Below are 13044 nucleotides of genomic sequence, written 5' to 3'. Positions count from 1 at the left end.
TCCTACTTGCCGGGGCACAACGCAACTGAACCTCGAGGCACCAGTCGGATGAGCCGAACAATAACAGTCAATGACAAATCGGACGTGGTGCATTCCTTGAGCAAACACTAATCTCATAAATGGAGACAGGTAGACAAACACTCACCTGCCCTGAGCAAATAAGACACACACACTAACACATGCATACTTTTAGGCTAGTCAATAGGTTTATGTAACTATGATTACATACATTTCAATTGGAGTATTTTATAGTAGAAACATTTAATTTTTATTTACAGTAAACAATGAAAACTATGTGCAAATCTGACGTTGAAAAACAATGTAGCCTTCTCAAAACTTTGAAGACATTAAAAGTTGATATCCCCCTGTATTAAGAGGGGGTTGCATCATCAGTGTTTGGCATTTTTGGCATCAAGGAAAAAAAAACCTGCTTGGTTTCTAGATGAGTAAACAGCAATTTGAGAGAGCAAAAAAAAAACAAAAACTGGGGAGTGGGATGTGGACGGGAGGGAGGGAGGCAATGACTGACCTGCAGTAGTTAACAATTCATCCCTGTATCCGGATCTCGAATGATTGGGCAAACATGGAGTGCTACAGAGGCAAATGGGCCCCAAGGGGCTGAGAGAGGGGCATCGTCCTGTGGGTGACACAGTGACAGGCTCCCACTGTTTGGTGTAAGCAGGGGAAAGGGACACCAGGGAGGGACGGACAGAGGGAGAGGGGGCATTATAGGTGGTGGGAGAGTAGCTAAGCAAACAGAATAATCAGAAGCAGGCTGGAGTACAGTAACCAAACAGTTCGGATGGCTAAAGCCTTGGAAAGTAGAGTAATGGCAGGGTTTGTGTAAAGATCCCATTTTGAGGATAACGACAATCTTTAAAGTGTACCGCAGCAAACATCAACCAATAAATCCTGTTCCAGGTCCTTGTGTTGAGTTAAATAGGTAAGAACATTTGGCTACCAGTTGTGCCAATGGGGAAGTAAACGTTTAACAGGCCCGAATCACAGTAACAGTATACATTTCTGGCACGGAACATTTTGGCCATCAGGATGAGCTACTAAGGGGAACACATCGCCTATAAAGGGATTGTTCAGATTTTTTTTAACTGAAGTTCTGTTAAGTTATTATGAGAAATGATTCCCTTATATCTAGTAGAAAGATAAAGATAGCAATCTCAGAGTGGTGAAAGGAACAGTTAGTAATACGCAGGCTCCCTGTTTTAGCTTATTTTAACTATTTAAAATAACACAAACAAAGTATTGCTTATACCTGTGGCATCCAATGTTACACTACTGGAAAAAAATCATCTATACCTTAAAAAGACACCATTGCTAAGTTTATTACATGTTTTTTCAGCTGAAAAATGTCTGTTAACTAAGGCAATCTGCTAGATCAGATGTGACTCGTAATTCCGAGTAAACCTTTGAACCATTGAAGACAGTGTGATATTCTTCTCAGCAAGGAACATAGTAGTAGGTTGTCTGAATGACATCATGAGCTAATTTACAGTACAGACCACAAGTTTGGACACACCTTCTCATTCAAAGTTTTCTTTATTTTCATAACTATGAATATTGTAGCTTCACACTGAAGGCATCAAAACTATGAATTAACACATGTGGAATTATATACTGAACAAAAAAGTGTGAAACAACTGAAAATATGTCTTATATTCTAGGTTCTTCAAAGTATCCACCTTTTGCTTTGATTACTGCTCCACACACTCTTGGTATTCTGTTGATGAGCTTCAAGAGGTCGTCACCTGAAATGGTTTTCCAACAGTCTTGAAGGAGTTCCCAGAGATACTTACCACTTGTTGGCTCTTGTGCCTTCACTCTGCAGTTCAGCTCACCCCAAACCATCTCGATTGGGTTCAGGTCCGGTGACTGTGGAGGCCAGGTCATCTGGCGCAGCACCCCATCACTCTCCTTCTTGGTCAAATAGCCCTTACACAGCCTGGAAGTGTGTTTGGGGTCATTGTCCTGTTGAAAAATAAATGATGGTCCAACTAAACGCAAACCGGATGGAATATCATGCCGCTGCAAGATGCTGTGGTAGCCATGCTGGTTCAGTATGCCTTCAATTTTGAATAAATCCCCAACAGTGTGACCAGCAAAGCACCCCCACACCATCACACCTCCTCCTCCATGCTTCACGGTGGGAACCAGGCATGTAGAGTCCATCCGTTCACCTCTTCTGCGCCGCAGAAAGACACGATGGTTGGAACCAAAGATCTCAAACTTGGACTCATCAGACCAAAGCACAGATTTCCACTGGTCTAATGTCCATTCCTTGTGTTCTTTAGCCCAAACAAATCTATTCTGCTTGTCTGTGCTCAGCAGTGGTTTCCTAGCAGCTATTTTACCATGAAGGCCTGATTCACACAGTCTCCTCTTAACAGTTGTTCTAGAGATGTGTCTGCTGCTAGAACTCTGTGTGGCATTGACCTGTTCCCTAATCTGAGCTGCTGTTAACCTGCGATTTCTGAGGCTGGCGACTCAGATTAACTTATCGTCCGCAGCAGAGGTTACTCTTGGTCTTCCTTTCCTGGGGTGGTCCTCATGTGAGCCAGTTTCTTTGTAGCGCTTGATGGTTTTTGCGACTGCAATTGGGGACACTTTCAAAGTTTTCCCAATTGTTCAGACTGACTGACCTTCATTTCTTAAAGTAATGATGGCCACTCATTTTTCTTTACTTAGCTGCTTTTGTCTTGCCATAATACAAATTCTAACAGTCTATTCAGTAGGACTATCAGCTGTGTACTGTATCCACCTCCTGCACAACACAACTGATGGTCCCAACCCCATTTATAAGGCTTGAAATCCCACTTATTAAACCTGAGATTAAACACCTGTGAAGTGAAAACCATTTCAGGTGACTACCTCTTGAAGCTCATCAACAGAATACCAAGAGTGTTCAGAGCAGTAATCAAAGCAAAAGGTGGCTACTTTGAAGAACCTAGAATATAAAACATATTTTCAGTTGTTTCACACTTTTTTGTTCAGTATATAATTCTACATGTGTTAATTCATAGTTTTGATGCCTTCAGTGTGAAGCTACAATATTCATAAGTCATGAAAATAAAGACAACTCTTTGAATGAGAAGGTGTGTCCAAACTTTTGGTCTATACTGTACATAAATTCAGTTTTATTCAAATCCAACCCTGGACTTTTAATCCAGATCCAGGACGTGCAAAAGTGACTCAAAATAGACAAGTTATTTGTTTTGTTTTATTTTTCTAAAGTATTGTTTTCTTTATGTTTATTTGAGTGTGATTTGGTTCTTTACTTTACCTTCCCTACAACAAGTCATAGTAAAATGTGAAAAAATAAACTGTATTTATAATCAATCTAAATAGACCTGAAAGAGACAATAAAAATGTTGTGATTTATTTTAGTGCATTGATAGTGAACTATTTTTAGAGGAGGAAAATGTAACATTTACATCTGCTGAGTCAAGGGGATCAGCCACAAGTCTTTTGGAGTCTTGATGAGGAGTGGGTGAGCATCTATTGCTCTAACTGCAGCTGGGAAAGACTGCTGCACAAGGACTGGGCCTCTTGTGAGTGCTTTGGAAGGCAGCACCCACTGATCATTAAGAAGAGTAAGAACGAAACCTGTGTGTACATCAGAGTGTGCTAAAGTGTTTTATATCTTGTAGTTGTTTGGCAATTATCCTGATAGACTCACAATTGAATATGTTGGCAGACTTTGCCATGGTAACTTGGCTTAGTAACACCTTAAAGAATGAACATTTTCAGTTTTCATATTTGTTATTAGTGTTCCACCACTCTGAGATTTTTTCACTTTCTACAAACTAACTGCAATATGACACATTTCTATAACTTAGGAAACTATTATAGTCGAAGCCTTATGATACTCTGCTATGATAGCAGTGTTTTTAGAAACAAGTAAGAGAAGACTAGTATTTTGTTCTCCCACTTCGCAAGTATATTCCATTGCCATACCTTTTACATCTTCACTTTACTGAGCTAGGTTACTTTAGGTGAAAAAGAGTTAAGGCCTGTAACAGTCAAAGTTAGAAAGACTTTATTGATCCCTGGGTGAAATTGGATAATATCGGGTACAAATGAAAAAATTGATTCAAAGCCTGCGGGATCCATTTCCAAAACACTGACCACTGAACAGCAGTGTGTAGTTCCGTCCTTGACAAATCGGTGAGAGAAAAACCAGATGAGAGACGGATGGATCACATCACCTTGAAAAAAAACACATAAGGCTTAAATATTCTTCTCGTACTGGGCCAGGCTTTACGTAGTGTTGTAATCGTTCTCGGTCGGCAGAGGTTTTCTTTTTGTAGCTTTATGCACCGTCACAGCTGGGTTTACTCATAAGAGTGGCAACTTAAATCCTGTTATCTAATTGCCTGGCTAAGCCTGAAGGGTTAAAATGCCACCATTACAACAGTACAGTGCCATTCCAAGGGTGTGTAAGCAGTGAGGCCCTTTTACTGGTTTTTCAATTCCACTCACGTCAGAGTTGAGAGCTGAAGCATGCCCTTCCTTTAGTTTAAATGAGGCTACACTCAGTTATAATCCACCCAATGCATTTTGAGAAAAAAAAAAAAAAACAAGTACTGTGGGTCTGTCAGAAGACGAGAGAGAAGAACGGAAAAAAATTAGGGAAAGCGGGATTATGATAAAAATAGCAAATGTGAAGAGTCATTTCTTGAAAGGTGTGTCGTTCAGTAAGTTTGGAAAAACTTTTGGCAGTAGTTAAACTCTAAATTTAGCATATTTACTAAACAAAAAATGAGCTCAATCTGGCATTGAAAGTTTCTCCTCCCTATTAATGAGCTCAACAGTGGAGCTATCGTCACTCATGACGAAATACTAACCATATAAAAAAACAACAAAGAAAGACCTCCTCAAATAGTCAGTACATAAGGAAACAGTTCTAAAATAAGGGTTCTTGTAAATGATCCTGTTGTGGAAGTCCAGTGCATTTAAAAAGTTGTTTTTCTTGTTTTCTAAATTTGGAAGTGAATTTTTTATTTACGTAACAAAAACATGGAATTAGTTAGAGGATAAGCTGTTTGACCATGTGAGTCAAGTTTATTCATCCATGTTACAGAACCTTACTATTCATACTTTTTTAACCTTTTCACATTTTGTCAAGTTACAAACTTTTATGCATTTGTTTTTTTTTTGTGATAGGCCAATACAAAGTAGTGTATAAATGTGAAATGGAAGGAAAGTGATACATGGTTTTTAATTTCATTTACAAATAAAAACTTGAAGTGTTGTATGCGCATGTATTCTTCCCCCATTTACTCTGATACTCCTGCATACAATCCACTGTAAAGAACTCCCTTCAAAACATCATTCAATCATTAAGGATACTCTAGCTGTGTGCAACTGAATCTTAGTATTATTGTGTAAAGGCCTCAGACCCAGACCACAAGTCTTTATTGTTATCCATGACCACAAGACAGGTCATGGATAAAGTTGTGAAGAAGTTGAAATCAGGGTTAGTTTCTAAAACATTAACTAAAGTTCTGAACATTGCACATGTCACTGCTCATTGGAGCATTGATCAGAGTTGTAGCCAATAGGCCATGTTAACAGTGGTGACGGTGCAGTTCAGGAAAGAGAATCTGTCAATGTGGCAGTAATTAGGATCTTCAAAAATCCTTTATAAAAGGGGTGCCATGTTAACAGTGGTGACGCTGCAGTTCAGGAAAGAGAATCTGTCAATGTGGCAGTAATTAGGATCTTCAAAAATCCTTTATAAAAGGGGTGCATGATGAAAGCAAAACTTGAAAGAAAATCATCAGAAGCCCTGTTTGCAGCTTTAAACAGGCCATGTAACAGCAAACATATGCCGAAGATGGCCTTGTGAGATGAGACTGAAACTGACCTACATGCAAAATATTAAGTGAGGAGGAAAACTATTACCATACATTGCCCTAGACAGACCTTCCACATGCTGAAACAAGGTGGTGGCAGCATTATGCTGACGTGAGGCCTTTTTTCAGCAAGGGACAGGGAAGCTGGTTAGAGTTGATGGGAAGATAGAAGACCCAAAACATACAGCCACAAATACAACAGAATGGTTTAGCTAAAAGTATATTTATTTTAGCATGGCCCACACTTTTCAGATTTTTTATAAAAAAAGGATAACCAGCCATTTATCCTTTTCTTCTTTACAATTATGTACCATTTTGGGTTGGTCTATCACGCATCTCCCTCAGAACAAATTGTGGTTGCAATTTAAAAAACAAAATGTGTAAAAGATCAAGAGATATGACGTCTGTAAGCCCGTGTGCAGCAGGAATAGGAGGTTGCCCCTGAAGTCAAAGTAAGCACTAATTGTAACAAAGGTCCCAGATAAGCACAAAAGCACGCAAGAGTCAGGCCTGTAACTAAAACACAAGCATAAACACAAGTGATGTTAGGGATTACACCCTGCAATCCGGCGCAGGAGATCACAGACGGCACAGGTGTAACCATCTCCGCGGATGCATTCTTCTCTGTGAACGTTGTGCCAGCGGAGGTCTGAATGACAGCTCATCATCTGCTCTTGTTAACTGTGTAAAACCTGTGTAAACATCTTTGTGCCCGTGTGTGACTGTGGACACACACAAGCAGGAAACAGTAGGATTACAACAGCTAATAGCGTGTCAAAAATGTTTTGCACAACACAATTCATGAGCAAAGTGGAGCATATTTTTTCTTTGATAAGTCTTTCTGGAACTGACTTATTTAAGACTTTAAAATAGATATGAATACATTTATACTGTGGAGTGCTGCTGCAGTGATAGGAAGACGTTTTTTCAGTAAACAGCACCCTCTAGAGTGACATGCCACTTTCAGTTCTGTAGCTCACCGTTGCTTTTGTGTTCTGTCTCTTTATACCCTGAAAACAGTTAGGTCCCATGAGAAGATGCATTGCAAATCATTTTCTGCATTCTGAAAAACAAAACAGCAATCAAACAAGGTTATATTTCTGGATTTTCTCAATGAAAGGTAAGCAAATAAGCAAGTTATCTTGTTCTCTGGCCTCTCCAGGAGCCCACATTGCAAAGCTCAGGCTTAGCCACTCGTTTTCCCAATGCAAGCTGATAATGAGGCAGGCTGTTATTAAGATGTTTGCTTTAATCGCGCACAGGGTTATTAGGTGCGGTTTACAGTACACGGGAGAGATTAAGGCAGGCCACGCGTGATAGAAAAAAGAAAAGCAGCTGAAGAGGCTGATGATAAGCCAGCTACCCGCTGCTGCTGAAACTGGGCTCAAAAATACGAGCGCGCGCCGTGCACCAAGCCCAGCATGACAAGGTGTTTACCCCCTAAATCTCTTTGCTTTCTCTCCCAACTCGGTTTCTTTAGCTGTGTGCCCCAAATCACATAACACAACCACAAAGGAATGCCTTGTATATTAGAGGCATAAGATGGAAAAAATGGACAGTAAAGACAGGATTACAGCAGGATGTATATAAGCAGTAGGTGTTTTTTTTTTAAATATTTTATGTTTGAATAAAATAACATGGCAGGGAGTTCGACAGCATTGTTCAAGCCCAGAGACATGCACATCTAACTTCTTCACATAAAATAAATCAGCCCGAGATGTGCAGAATTTGGCATGTAAGTGGGGAGGCTATACGTTTCCTCTATATTTTATGTGCCATTTAAATAAAAAATAGACATTGCACAATTTCATTGCATTTTGGAGGAATTAGAGGAGAACTTGATAATCCATCATTTTATTTGGGTTTCAAGTTTTCCCAAAGATTTCCCACCAGCTTTTCTGAGCATTTGACCCATACATACAAAGGCAGCACTTTTAATGAAGTATGGAGCCAAAACACTGCACTCATGTGTTACTCAAACATGACATGCAGCACCAACCCCTAATGTTTATAAGACCTGTGGTGCACTAAGAATACATTGCTTTTGCGGCACATGAAGACAATAAAAACACATTCATTACAGTGAATTAAAAAGACCATGCTGAATGCTATGGGGCTGTTAAAGCTGGTTCAGAACGTGTGTTGGTATAAAGCAGAAATTCCATTAACATTAACAGTGCACAGCAAAGATAATTCTGAATTAAGATTTATCCCACCCTTTCAGACAGAGCTGTATAAAAGGTGTGTGCGTGTTTGTCTATTTATGTATTTTAAGTTAGTAGAAGGTTAGATTGGTAAAGTATTAGAGGAATGTTTGCTCGCCTAAATGTACACTTGGGGACTGGCCTATTTGAGTTTGAACAGTGACGTGTTAAACCCATAAAAAACTGGACGCAGCGCTGTTTTGTTTGCTCAAGAACACACAAAGAATGGTCCAGTATTACAAAACAAATCTCTCAGTTCACATTCCTCCTGTCTGTCAAACCTTGTACCTGTTCAACAAGATGTGACAAAGAATGGGGAAAAAATGGTTGAGGGGAAGAGCTCCTTCAAGTTTAGGTGACTTGTCATTTGTCAAGAGAAGGTCAGTTCTCTGTCTGTATCTAACAATCAACAGAGAGAAGTTCACATCCAATATTGTTCTTTTTACAGTCAAATTAGGAACTTTAGTTATACAGATTCTCTTTGATGTTTCTGGAGCTAAAATAATGATGATATAGAGTAGCAGTATAGAAGAGTCTCTTAGTAAAATCTAATTGCATTGCAAATGCCAATAATTTTAAGCCGTTAAAAATGGGTTCTCGATTTTTTTCAAAAAACATAATGCTTGTAAAATGCAAATAAAAGAAAAAGTCAAAAAAAAAAGAAAAAAGACAACATGTGAAACCCTAAAACTTTACGTTCGAAGGGTTATCATATGTTGCAGGATACGCTTTAGAACAACCCAGAACTTTCAAGATAAAAATTAAAACTTGTTAAGCTTGTTAAATTGGTGCAGCGCAATTGTATATGTGTCCCTTATTTAGCATGATAGCAACCTGTTACCTTGAAATCCAAATCAGCAGGATTTTTATTTCTGAAAACTATGGAGTTCCTAGTTTTACTTAATATTTGCTCTCATTTTGGCACCTAATTGTTTTGTACCTGTGGTTTTGGTACCAGACTTTTACAGGGATAACATTTAATACAGATTATATATCAATTGGTACCCACCAAGGCATGTTTTCATCCCTGTTTGATAAGCAAGTAATTTTCTGTAACCTACTCATGGTGTACGGAAGGGAAATATGATTACATGACCGCAATAAAGAATATTTACAGGATAGGAGAATCAAAGGTTTCTTACATTTCATAAAAGCCAACAAGGATCAAATTTAATGGAAATAGTCTTGAGAAAATAATATACAACTGCATTAAATTATAGGTTGGATTTAAGAACTTTCACAATCTCATAATTCTACAAAATACTTATCTGTGAAGAAAAATGATATTACATGCCACTGCTCAAGTAACAGGTAGTAAATGGTTTGCTTACAGACAGAGAATGGACTTAGAAAGGGAAACAAAGGCAATGTGTGGCTAGGAAGTGGAGGAAAATAATTGGCAAATGACTGAATTGCTCCAAGACTGTTTCCACAATTCTCACATAAATAGTTTTTGTGGTTTTGTCATGTAATGCTATTTCTTTGCTGGACCAATCTGCAGACAAGGGCGTAGGAGCCACATGGTGAGTAGAAACATTTAATAATGAACTGGGAACTTACAAGTAGATGCAGTACATGGAACAACAGGCATGGAGTAGGCAGGTAAACAGTGTCGTTGAGGTAACGGACGTAGAGCAGGTAGTAAACAGGAGGATCCAGTGGCGAGCAGTGAAAAACAGAGTATCAATACAGAGGCAGGGTTGAGAAATGACCAATGAACAAGAAGAGCTAACAAAATGAGATGTGGAGCAGCTGTTGGAAGGGAGGTTGCAGATAAACTGAAGGAGGGAGGCTCATTAACACATATGAGTGTTAATTAGAGGTGCCGATTTCTTTGAAAAATGGTGATTTGGATTAATCAAGAAACGAATATCAATTGCTATATTGTTAGTAGTCATTAGTTGCAGATTTAGGGACTCATCATCTGACATGTTGTCAGCAGACTGACTCATCCCCCTGCAAATTGTGTCTTTCGTTACTACAGCTCCTAGGCAGACAGTCAGTAAAAGTAAATATCTTACACCAGGCCTGGCATAAGGCCAAGCTTGTTGTCATGTAAGTTAGTTAGAATATGAAAACATGCTGACATGTCAATACAGTTTGGTTGATGGAAAAAAACGCCAACTGGGACAAAGAAGTGAAGAGTGGCACCATCAAATTTAGGCCTGTTCCCCTTCCCTTGGTGCAATCATCCTCGTTTCAGATGGAGCTACTGGGAGAACTGGATGTGATTTGTATGTGTGTTTTTGAAGAAGGAAGCTCATAAACAGCCATGAAAGGGGCCCCTCTATTCAGCTCGCAAGCCGAGATGCGCTTCACTGTGCCAGCCTTTTGTTTTCCCCTGCTCAAAAAAACCTAAAGCACAGAAAAAAGAAGGGTTGATTCTCTGGATGTGAGACGGTCCAAATGATGCCATTAGATTAGAGCCTGCTTTGAGTGAAAAAAAAGCCTTCAGTGATGCTTGAAGTGATTTAAAAGATGCAGGAGAGAGCTTCCCACAAATCCTGTTTGAGAATAACTCAAGAGGAGAATGGGGAGGCAAGATGCCAAGCTAGTGATCACTCTATAGTATGCAAAACTGCTCTCAACTAAAAGAGTGCAGTGGATGTTAAAACAAAAGATGAGGAGCATTCCTTTATCACGTAACGAAGGGCAATGCCCTGTGGTGGTGCGTGGGGTCAGGAAGTTCACCAAACTTCCCACGCTGCACGACACCCTCCATAGGGCCATGGTTAATGCCTGCTACACTTCATTATGGACAGGGGAATTTTGTTTGTTTCCAAAGCAAACACCTCAGCACCTACATTGGGATGAGCTGTCCCAAAAATACTTCCTCATCAGCATGAGAAGGCAAAAACATTAATTAGACTGAAAAATAGGTCTTTGGAATGACTTGCAGAACACAAATGATTTTCTTGTTGATCCTCAACTGTCAAATATTCAGGATGTCTGCCTGATAAAATAAACAATGAAAGTACGTCATGTAGTTCTGCAAATAAATAAATAAACTAAAGGCAAACGACAAACTTTTTGCTAGTGCTACAAAATTCCAAGCATTATCTAATTTGAGAGTAAAACCAGTACAAGCCCTGTGGTTCCTGTTCATCAATAGTAATCGAACAGGTGTGAGTGCCTGACTGTGTAAACAAAAAGAGTCCATGCCAAACAAGCCAACTGCAGTGCACTCTTGGTCAGGTTAAAGGTCCGGTTTCACTAAATTCCATTCCTCCTGCACTTCCAATTGTAAACATGTCTGTCTGATATGTCTGCTATCAGGAAGAACAGTTCATTTAAGTTTGGTTTTTCACAAATGATGAGCCAAATTTGGCAGCTGCCCACACCTACCTGCTGTCACTTCTGGGTTTGCATTCTGCACGTTCGCTGTGAATAGACCAGAAACTGTTGTATTTAACACAGATAAGTTTCACTCCTCTTAGACTAACCCTGTTTAACAATTTTAATTCATTGATATTAAAGCTATATTTAAAAGGTTTGGAGAGAACATCAAAATAGTTGTGCCCTAAGTGTCCTGACTTGAATTGAGCTCAAATTTATTTCCATAGAGTAACAAATACAGGTCCTTCTCAAAATATTAGCATATTGTGATAAAGTTCATTATTTTCCATAATGTCATGATGAAAATGTAATATTCATATATTTTAGATTCATTGCACACTAACTGAAATATTTCAGGTCTTTTATTGTCTTAATACGGATGATTTTGGCATACAGCTCATGAAAACCCAAAATTCCTATCTCACAAAATTAGCATATTTCATCCGACCAATAAAAGAAAAGTGTTTATAATACAAAAAACGTCAACCTTCAAATAATCATGTACAGTTATGCACTCAATACTTGGCCGGGAATCCTTTTGCAGAAATGACTGCTTCAATGCGGCGTGGCATGGAGGCAATCAGCCTGTGGCACTGCTGAGGTCTTATGGAGGCCCAGGATGCTTCGATAGCGGCCTTTAGCTCATCCAGAGTGTTGGGTCTTGAGTCTCTCAACGTTCTCTTCACAATATCCCACAGATTCTCTGTGGGGTTCAGGTCAGGAGAGTTGGCAGGCCAATTGAGCACAGTGATACCATGGTCAGTAAACCATTTACCAGTGGTTTTGGCACTGTGAGCAGGTGCCAGGTCGTGCTGAAAAATGAAATCTTCATCTCCATAAAGCTTTTCAGCAGATGGAAGCATGAAGTGATCCAAAATCTCCTGATAGCTAGCTGCATTGACCCTGCCCTTGATAAAACACAGTGGACCAACACCAGCAGCTGACACGGCACCCCAGACCATCACTGACTGTGGGTACTTGACACTGGACTTCTGGCATTTTGGCATTTCCTTCTCCCCAGTCTTCCTCCAGACTCAGGCACCTTGATTTCCGAATGACATGCAGAATTTGCTTTCATCCGAAAAAAATACTTTGGACCACTGAGCAACAGTCTGCTGCTTCTCTGTAGCCCAGGTCAGGCGCTTCTGCCGCTGTTTCTGGTTCAAAGGTGGCTTGACCTGGGGAATGCGGCACCTGTAGCCCATTTCCTGCACACGCCTGTGCACGGTGGCTCTGGATGTTTCTACTCCAGACTCAGTCCACTGCTTCCGCATGTCCCCCAAGGTCTGGAATCGGCCCTTCTTCACAATCTTCCTCAGGGTCCGGTCACCTCTTCTTGTTGTGCAGCGTTTTCTGCCACACTTTGTCCTTCCCACAGACTTCCCACTGAGGTGCCTTGATACAGCACTCTGGGAACAGCCTATTCGTTCAGAAATTTCTTTCTGTGTCTTACCCTCTTGCTTGAGGGTGTCAATAGCTGCCTTCTGGACAGCAGTCAGGTCGGCAGTCTTACCCATGATTGGGTTTTGAGTGATGAACCAGGCTGGGAGTTTTAAAGGCCTCAGGAATCTTTTGCAGGTGTTTAGAGTTAACTCGTTGATTCAGATGATTAGGTTCATAGCTCGTTTAGAGAC

General features: G+C 40.0%; 1 long non-coding RNA gene across 2 annotated transcripts in view; it reads right to left on the bottom strand.

Annotated features, from left to right (window-relative positions):
• LOC124862576 overlaps nt 1–13044 on the bottom strand; it is a 68831-nt gene that overhangs the window by 19733 nt on the left and 36054 nt on the right. Inside the window, exon 1 of one of the 2 annotated variants that reach the window (XR_007036947.1) lies at nt 9635–9760. The exons of the other annotated variant lie outside the window; for it this stretch is intronic. This is a non-coding gene — a long non-coding RNA (uncharacterized LOC124862576). Of the gene's footprint in view, nt 1–9634; nt 9761–13044 lie in introns of those variants that run through there. 2 annotated transcript variants of the gene reach the window in all.

The sequence above is a fragment of the Girardinichthys multiradiatus genome, chromosome X (assembly GCF_021462225.1).
Source record: "Girardinichthys multiradiatus isolate DD_20200921_A chromosome X, DD_fGirMul_XY1, whole genome shotgun sequence".
Taxonomy (NCBI): Eukaryota; Metazoa; Chordata; class Actinopteri; order Cyprinodontiformes; family Goodeidae; genus Girardinichthys; species Girardinichthys multiradiatus.
Note: the sequence above shows the minus strand (reverse complement) of the source record. Positions and strands in the feature narration are given on the sequence as shown.